Here is a 9211-nt window from a genome sequence, read left to right on the forward strand (position 1 = left end):
TGATGGTGTGCCTGAATGATGTGTTCACAATAGAAAATTCTTGCAGGACCATGCGGCCGGCAACCGAATCACGTGGAGCTCGAGCACAGACGTGAAAGCTTATTGGCGAAGCAGGAATCCCGTAAATTTGCATTTTGAGAACGCAAACATAAAAAAACTCAGTTGTAGAGTGCAGAGTTTTCGGTAACCCCACGTTCTACGTGGAATACAAAGATGCCAAAGAACAACAAATGCAGGAAGGCAAATTCCATCCTAGCTGTACGAATACACAGTCTCTATGAGACTGCACAGCACAGCTGGCAGAATGAAAAGCCCTGTTACTGCCACTAATAAATATGGATAGAGAATTCCCCACACTGATTGTGTGCGATTCCTTTTACTGTGTCCAGTCATACAATGAATGTCTTCACTACTGGGGTCAAAATGGGTTTAAAGTTTCGAAAAATTGTACAATTAAGCATACATTACTTTGGGAACAGGTGGCTGAGTTGAAAACTGAACTACCAAAAGCTCATGTGATACAAATGCTGAGTCATCAACGTGATGGTGTTCACGTTGAAGGGAATTCATTGGCTGATGAAGCTGAAAAAGATGCAGTACAATCTGTGGCCATAGCCGCAATCGATCGTTCTAGCATGAGAATAGACTGATACGTAATGGTACCTGTCATTTCTTAACACAAAAATAGCTTAGCCATACCAAAGAAATTTCCACACAAGCACTTCTACAAGTTAGATGCAAATACCATTCCATATGCTTACATTCGAGGACTGGGGGATAGTATAATACCAAACATGGATCATAGATTAGGTTTAATTCTAGCTGCACACAAGGGTCCAGGTTCTGCACATGCAGGATTACTGTAACAGTTTCTTTACTGAAACAATGCTATTGGTGTCCAGGTTTAACTAAACAGACAAAGAATGTTCTCTTGAATTGAAAACATCTGTCAGCAGATGAAGGGTTCCACTGTGGCACGTCCAGCGCAGACACCATTACTAATATCAGACAGACCACTCGCTTGTGTCTACTTGGACCACTGCGGCCCTCTACAATCAGACATCGCTTACAAGTATATTTTTGTGGCCGTGGATTCATACTCTAGATTCCTTTGGGTTTGTTATAAAAGATTTGCAAGTCAGGTAGCCCTAGGAAGTCATGTGAAGTTTGGGTGTTGTACTGCGATACTCCTCTCTGTACCATTGTGAGGGAAATTTGGTCATGGAGAGGAAAATCATGGACTTAAAGCAATCTTTACCAACAAGAGTATTAGGATAGGGTGGTAGTTGGGTCAATCACTTATTTTGGGTCCAGAGGCCGCACTAAAAAATATGCCAAGACGCTCTCTAGGGGGTGCCACTCCTACAAAGTCCTATTTAGGATATGAATGTGGGTATTTGATCTCGATTATGAAAGCACAATGGCAAATGAAAAACCTTTTGACATCAATAAACATTTGGCTGTTTTACAGGATCTCAATAAATTCTGTGTACTACAAAGAAACGTTCAAGTAAAACAGATCCCCACTGGGGAAGTCAAATCAGTCATGGCAAGACCAGCCTGGATTCCAAAAGTCGGACTGTCGTGAGAGAAATGATTGCGGACAGATAATAATTTGGGCCATCATACAGAAAGCCTGTCCCAGTCCTGCCTGTAGAAGGGACACAAGCTGTACTTCTTCCGCATCTTGCCGGAAAACAGGAAAAGAGATTTGTCTCCATCGATCTGATCAAACCACATTATGTGGCCAAATTGATTGTTAGGCATCGTAGGCTTCTGGGTAGTCGCCGCTCTCCTCTCACTACCATACAGCAAGTTCAGACGGAAAGACTCTTAACATTTGAAGAGTAGCCAATACAGTATAATGGACTTACCAACAATGAAATGGAACTTGTTTCTAATGAAATAGAACATCAAAACACAAATGAAAGACAAATATCAATTCGGTCTAACACCAATATCTTCATCAATATGCCTCTACAAGAGACGTCTGCCAGTTCATCAAAACCTGCTGAGCTACCAAAGACAGATCGAAATGCATTTGATTACGTCATCGAATTTGATACCTACTCTCTTGATCCCAGTAAACCGGAATCCCCTCCAGCTCCAGTTTTCCATAAACAATAACTTAATGATTTCTACATTTTTCTGAAAAAGACATAGCTAGTCTCAGCATTGGCTACAGCCCTGGATAATAACTAGTATACTGTTTTTTCTATTCTTTATGGGCCTAGTGGCTGTCTTTTTCTCACTCATGAATGGAAACTATCTCCCAGAATGCTCTGTAGTCTCAGATGTGAACTTGGTCCTGAAACCTCATACTTCATCTCATTTTGAATAAAGAGAGCTGTCCTTTGTGAACATTACAGCTGTTCCATTTGGGACAGAGGTGCACATGATGTATTTGGTCTCACTGAGCTTTTGAAAATACTTCATGTATTTAGAAAATCTTTAAATGATATTGTTACCTCCAGTACATTTTCAGGCGAATGGGATTTTGGAACTGTAAATAATATGTTGTCTGATATAGAACAAACCGCTGCATTTTAAAGCATTTAATATTAGAGGAACAAAAGATTATGACACAATGTACTGTTACCAACATTATGGTCATCATGTTATACATAAAGCCAGTATCCCATGTAATGTTTTTACATATCACCAATGGAAACACTGCCCTACTCCACCTAAAGGTAGTTCAGGAATGTTTGCTCAGAAATTCTCTTATTTTTGAGGGTTTAATGCTTTTGACCCAACCTCATATCACTATAAGGCTGCACCTACAACTGCACAAAAAAATTCTACCAAACACCAAACAGATTTACTGGGCATACTTTATTTCCCAACTGTCTTATTAGGGGTTAAGCTTATGGAAGTGCACTTTAGATACACAGTCAATCTGGGGTTCAAACAAATTGCAAGTTCAGAGACCAGAGGCACTATTTAGAGTGTGTCTCATTCTGCAGCAAATCATCTTTCTTAATGATACTGTGCAACAGACTTCCTGTCTTGGACTAGCCAAAAAACAAATATTTGAACACGCCTCAGATTTCCTCACCTTTACACTTTGAGAGGTGACAAAACTTTACAACACTTAATTGGGAAACAGCTGATGGCATTATGCAGGGCAATTCAGATAATGCAAAGGATCCCAATTGGAAGGAAGGGTTATTTTGGACTATATACACAAATAGGTGCAAGTCAAGATTCAGGGGTACCACTGATGGGTTTAGTATCATTAGGCCTGACTTACGCTATGTACAGCAAGAACATCCGGGGGTGGTGACATCATACAGCGTTGGGAAGTTGTGCCTCGATTGGCTGAAAACCTCAACACTGTCACAAGTCAAACAACACTTATCCTTACTGTCAGAAGACTTGGATTTGAGGAACTTTTTATTGGGCCCCCGAGCGCTGCGTCAAAAATGTTTCCTAGTTGCTGTATTTAATGAAATCTGGAAAATCTTTCTACAATTTGCTGCAGAGAGACTTCATTACAGTTACAGAATTAATTTAGAAAAGGCCTTAGCAGTGGTAGATAATGGTATGACCATATTAACATTCAGGATGTATTCACTAGAACAGTATTTGTCCATACTACAGCATGGACAGTCTTCGTTACTTTCTATAATGTTGTTGAGCTAGACCGGTCCCAAGATGCTTGTTTCCGGTTCAGGGAAGACCTGGCTTGGCAATTCGGGCTGGACTGTTTCCATGAGGCACAGGGTCAAGATTGATTTGCATATAGCTAGGGCTGAACCGAGGTGGTGAAGTGAGCTAAAGAATAATTATGGAATCAACCCAGATCTTTGACTAGGGGTGAGTGTCTGAAAGGTTTCAGTGCTCCGTCCGTTATCTCCTTGTGTTTGCTTTGTTCGCCGTACGTTGGCAGGGTATGCTCAGACGTGGGTCCCTTGCTCACTTTGCCACTGGATTCAAGCTAGCCTCGCTAATGAAGGGTGTTGCCCAGAAACCGGTCCCAGAATGCTTGCTCCCGGTTCAGGCAAGACCTGGCTTGGCAGTTCTGGCTGGACTGTTCCCATGAGGCACAGGGTCAAGACTGATTTGCATATAGCTGGGTCTAAACTGAGATGGTGAAGTGAGCTAAAGAATGATGAGGATTCAACCCAAATCTTTGGAAAACTTTCAGTGCTCCGTCCATTATCTCCTGTGTATGTTTTGATTCTTGGAATCGCAACAGGACTACCATCTCCTGCACAATAACTATGTATAAGGGCCATTCTTTCCATCATCCTAGTCTGACATGTCACAGCTAGGTAGATTCCCTGAGGGTACCATTTATGGGAATAGTAACACCATATCATTGCTGAGGCAGATGGGAGAAAGATGTACTTCCATTCTGACACATTGATGCGAGAAGCTGAGGTTCCTGCACTCAGTGGTCTGACATCCCTTGTGGGGTGTCCATTTTGGGACCAAAACTGGGTCTCACAGTCTCTTACTTCAGGTAATGGGTTTGGCTTTATCCTTGGGGGATTCTTGGCAATACACCTAAATACATGCTAGGTACACTTATGTACATCTTGTTAGGGTTGCATCATAGGAGTATGCATTATTACTTTCATGTATTTATATATCTGCCTGTATTCATTGTTTTAGCACTATGGTAGGAATCTACCATTCTTTTACTCTTTTGGTGCTTATAATCATTTATATCTGTTTCTGTCTTATGGTCATTTCAGCACACCTATTTTACACTAAAATGACGCTGCTTCAATGAATGCATATTGAAAATGTTCCCACTGTTTATTCTTTGTATCTATTTGAGAACACGGGCGACTGAGCAAAAAGTACTCTACTGTTTCCACGATCCCTGTTGGGACAGAGTTGTCATGTTTCATAGTTGCCAAAAACTATTCTCTCCTTGGTTTGAGGAGTTTACAGTGGCACTTTGAGTTAGCTGGTATGCAGGTGAACATACCTGGTGGAGGTATCTGGAATAAGTCTGGACACCATTCCCACAGTCTATGTTATCTAAATGCACAGATCCTATATAGATTTATAGGAACTATATGACAACTCCATCCTCGATGCCAGCATGCATGGCAAAGCCTTAGAATGCATCCTCACCTTCCTCACTGGCCCAACCGAGATAGTCATACTCCAATGTTCTCCTCATAACCTATAGCAATCAGCTGTGGAGTTTCTCAGGACTTCCTCTGAGACCCACTCTCTTTAACATCTATATGCCCCCTCTTGCAGCCATCACAGGAAACCACAAACTCAACATTGTCTCCTACGCGGGCGACACTCAGCTGATTCTTTCTCTCACCAATGAACCTACAGCCACTTGTAGCAACTTTCACAATAGGATGAAGGCAGTCACCGCCTGGATGAAGGACAGCTGCCTCCAACTCAACTCTGAAAAAGCTGAAGACTTCATCCTGGGCACCTGGCCCTCCACCTAGGAGGTCTCCTGGTGGCCTGCAGTGCTCAGAACACCCCCACACCCATCGACCATGCACACAACCTTGGCATCATCCTTGACACTTCGCTCTCAATAACCTTCAAATCAATGCCATCTCATTCTCCTGCTTCCACACGCTTCACCTACTTTGGGAGATTTTCAAGTGGATACCCTCAGAGTCCAGGAGAACAGTCACCCAGGTGCTCATCAGCAGCAAACATGATTATTGCAATGCACTCTATGCCTGAGGCACCTTAAAACTCAAAAAGAAATTACAGAGCGTCTAGATAGCTTCTCCCATATTTATCCTGGACATACTTTGCCACAGCCAAATCGCCGGACTCATGTGAAACCTTCACTGGCTTCCGATCAATTAAATAAGCAACTTCAAGCTCCTCACACATACCTACAAAGCCCTCAACAACCCTGGATCTGCATACCTCAACCACCACCTCACCTACTACACACCCACCAGACATCTCTGCTCAGTCAGACTAGCCCTGCCCACTCTCCCATGGATCTGCAAGACCTCAGCTGGAGGAAGGTCCTTCTCCTAAAACTCAAAGATCTGGATCTCTCTACTGCTACATCTCAGGCAATCACATTCACTGCCTCAATTCAGAGTTGTCCAGATTTTCGACTGAACTGCAGGGCCCCACCCCCCAGCACCTTGAGACCCTATCAGGTGATTAGTCATGGTCTATAAGAACTTTGATTGATTGATTGATTCATTCATTGTAGTCTTACATTGAGCAAAATGACACTTTAGGGCAGGTTTTACCTAGAAGTATACTGCTTTGAAAGCACTACATATTTTTCAGTAAACCCAACTGACCTATCTATGAAAGCCCCTCATATTATAAGTGCAACAAGAAAAAGGTGATGGGTGGAATGCTTGAATAAATCTCAGCCACTGGCACTCACTCAGGCCTCATCCCAATCCATTATTTTTTCATCCACCATGTCACCGCAATTTTTACCCAGCCATATGCAAATCAGTTGTGACCCTTCTCCAATGGGAACAGCACAGCCCGAACTGACCAAGCCAGGTTCTCTTTGAATCAGAATCCAGGCAAACTTAGACTGGTTTTACCCTCATTAAGGGCATTTTACCCTGGTATAGCTTAATTTAAGTGGCACAGTGAGCACAGGACTGGGCATACCAGTTGCACTTAGGACATAAAAGGCAACAAAAAGGTGGAATGGATGTAATCCATGAACTAATCACAGCCCCTTGCAACTGCTCAGATCATCTTCCAATCCACTGTATTTCACCCACCATGCCACCTCAGTTTAGACCCAGCAATATGTAAATCAGTCTACACCCAGTTCAACTGGGAAAAACCCAAACCGAAAATAATGAGGGAATTAGATAAGGCTCGGGTGATTACCAGTAGCTGAGATTAATTCAAGCATTCCATCCTTAACTTTTTGTATACCATAAAATTATAGGGCCTACCCCAGGTCAGCACCTATCATTGCAGAGTCACTACTGCACAAGACTACCTTTACTCAATGACTGGGCTGCGAACAATATTAGTCTCCCCCGTGCAGCCTGCACATGTATGCACTCTTGTTCATGTGTAAACAGCTCACTACCACTTATCCTAAATGCATCGTAGTGGTCTCATCTCAAAAAGCGGACACAGGTGGTAAACATGATCAGTGCACTTACTGTGACTTATAGTGAGTCAGACTCAGGTAATGAGATTCACTGACAATAGTGATCCAAAACCAGGTAATCATAAGCCAAAAGGTTTGGTGGACTAAATTATGGGAACCCACTTGTTACACTGACTCATCGTAGACAATGCCCCTTTGCTCACAGATGAAAATGACCCCTACCTTCTGATATTGCTGGATAGCTCAGATACCTTTGACACAGTCAACCATCTCATTCTCATACACACCCTGGAGTCTTGCATGGATATCACCTGTAAGGATAAAAAAGAGCAATACGGAGGTTGATAACATCCATAAAATATTCTCTGTAGACTTAAACCTATATTGGGGTAGAGAATTATAAACAAATGTCATGATTTTATTTCTTTCTCCAGTGATGACAGGCATATCCATTTCAGAATTAAAGGACCCTCCCCCTCCTAGGTGGCATGTATCATCCTTGCAAACCTTCTACGTGCCAGGTATGCAGAGCAATGCTTAGCGGTCCCCTCAAGTTGGGGTACTTTGGTAGGGATTCCTTTCCTACCCTTTATAAGTGATAGTGAGGTCGAGATGGTAGTGGTTTGGAGAGTATAAAGGTTTTCATAAAATAAACTTAGACCAAAAGTCTAACTTTACTTTTGTGAATAAGGCCCTTTTTGGGTAAATTCTGTTATACTCAACATACTGTTAAAATATGGGTGGAAAAACACACAGGGAATCCCACATATCTAGGAATTCACGTGATCCAGTATCTGTGAACATTGTAGGAATATGAAACAAAACAACATGTTTTTTTATTTACACAGACTAACACTTATGTCAGAGTGCCTTCTGCCATTCAGTTGAGCACTTTGATCAACTTTACCAAACATTACATTGTGATCATACACGGGCACATTCTGCAAGTCAGTTGTCATTTTGTATTTTAAACTGTGATGATAATAAAAACAATTGCTTCATGTTTCACCCCTAACTTTGCAGATCCCCCATGGGATGTGGAAACTCAGCACCCAGACAACCTTTTAACCTAGAATAATTTCAGGAAGAAGAGTGCTGCTCTGCCGAGGACATAACCATTATGTACTGGCACTGGGCCACGGCAGAAGCCCTGGCGCTCCCCCATGGGTCGCCCGACTACATGTCCCCACTGAGAATGGTGGCAGAAGTGCTTCCATTGACACCTCCAACCCCTCCCTTGGCAATTGGATGATGTTGATGCCCTCACAACGTGCCGATGTCACCATAGGCTGCTGGGGAGAGACTGGAAGCCATTTGTTCCCAGAGAGAGGACAGATTTTGGGTGAGTCTTTCTCTTGGGGAGAGGTTCTTTGGGTAAACAGCCACATGGAAAAAGTAAAGAGTTTTTCCGTTCCACCTCTGCCTGTTTTAAATGAATTGTTCAAAGTGGACTCTGTTGCTTGAGTCTCAATCCGCTCTATATGTAAATCTCACCCAAAAGCTGTTTTGCAAAAACTTGTGAAGGGAGAGTGCAGTGCCTTGCATAGTGATGAAATTCTAGCTCTGACATTTTTTGACAGGAGAGATGTTGATATGCTGACTACTATCCATGATAAAAGTACTTCATCTGGGACTGTTTGGGGTGAGGTTATGAAGTGTGCAACCCTGTGTGCATTTTAGACTACAATAAGGCATGTACATAATGTATGTAGGGTGTACATTAGGAATGAGAAGTAGGCTATCCATTTGTTCCATTTTGCAAGCTACTATGCTTTTGTTGTATTTAAGGATTGCACTCCATAGTCAAATATGACATTTGTTTAGTTTCAGTAGTATCTGATAAGCAGCATTGTTTTAGTGGAACAGGCAGGAGGTCCTAGAGAAGCAGTGGTGGAGGATGTGGCTTTCCTGATCACCTGTCTCCCAAAGCCCAACAATACTTTCCCACTAAGAAGCATTGGGCCCGATGTAGGTAGCCTAATAGAGGTTGGTAACGGCCGAAATTTCTGAATTTCGGCCGTTACCGACTGGTATTAGGCATTTGAGATGTAGGGGCCTAATTTAAGGATTCAGTAATTTACCGAATGGGTAATTTAAGGAATCGGTATATTACCGAATTCTTAAATACCAATTCGGTAAATTACTGAATCCTTAATATAG

The sequence above is a fragment of the Lissotriton vulgaris genome, chromosome 4_1 (genome assembly GCF_964263255.1).
Source record: "Lissotriton vulgaris chromosome 4_1, aLisVul1.2, whole genome shotgun sequence".
NCBI lineage: Eukaryota > Metazoa > Chordata > Amphibia > Caudata > Salamandridae > Lissotriton > Lissotriton vulgaris.